The sequence below is a fragment of the Penaeus monodon genome, chromosome 29 (genome assembly GCF_015228065.2).
Source record: "Penaeus monodon isolate SGIC_2016 chromosome 29, NSTDA_Pmon_1, whole genome shotgun sequence".
Taxonomy (NCBI): domain Eukaryota; kingdom Metazoa; phylum Arthropoda; class Malacostraca; order Decapoda; family Penaeidae; genus Penaeus; species Penaeus monodon.
In genome coordinates this window covers 12,707,548-12,708,106 of record NC_051414.1, presented here as the reverse complement: position 1 = coordinate 12,708,106, position 559 = coordinate 12,707,548, and the positions used below count along the sequence as shown (strand labels likewise).

General features: G+C 32.4%; 1 protein-coding gene across 1 annotated transcript in view; it reads right to left on the bottom strand.

Moving 5' to 3' along the window:
• Positions 1-559, bottom strand: part of LOC119591738 (zinc finger protein 394-like) — a 16,568-nt gene that overhangs the window by 1,271 nt on the left and 14,738 nt on the right. The gene's annotated exons all lie outside the window — the stretch shown is intronic.

The window sequence follows — 559 nt, the reverse complement described above, 5'->3', positions numbered from 1 at the left end:
TATTTTAATATATATTTTATATTTTAAAATATAAATAGCCCTATGGTGTTGTGTGTGTTTTGTGTTATGTGTATCCTTTGCGTTAAAACCTTTTTAATCCTTTAGCCAAGGGGTCTCCAAAGTGGAACGAAGGGATCCCCAAAGGGGTCGATAAACGTCTGGGGCCCAAAAAAGATTCGAAAAAAACCGGGGCCCCCTTAGTATTTTTTGACTTTAAAAAAGCTAACGTTTGTATAAAAAAAAAATAAATTACGGGCTTTTCTGTTTTAATTCATTGTGTTTTTTGGGGCCTATTTTTTTATATTTTATTTAAAAAACTTAATGATAATAATTTAGTCCTAAAAGTTCTCATTTTTTGGAATCCCAGACAATGTAGCTATAATTAACTTTTACCCCCCGCACGAATGCATTCCCTTAGATTTCTTTTTTTAATTTAAACCCGAAAACCGTCCCTATATTGTTCCATTCGTAAATAAAATGCCCTGGGCTCATTAAACAGTCCCCCCCCTTAAATGAGGGTCAAAAAATTAAATTAAAAGGGGAATTTTTTTAAAGGTTT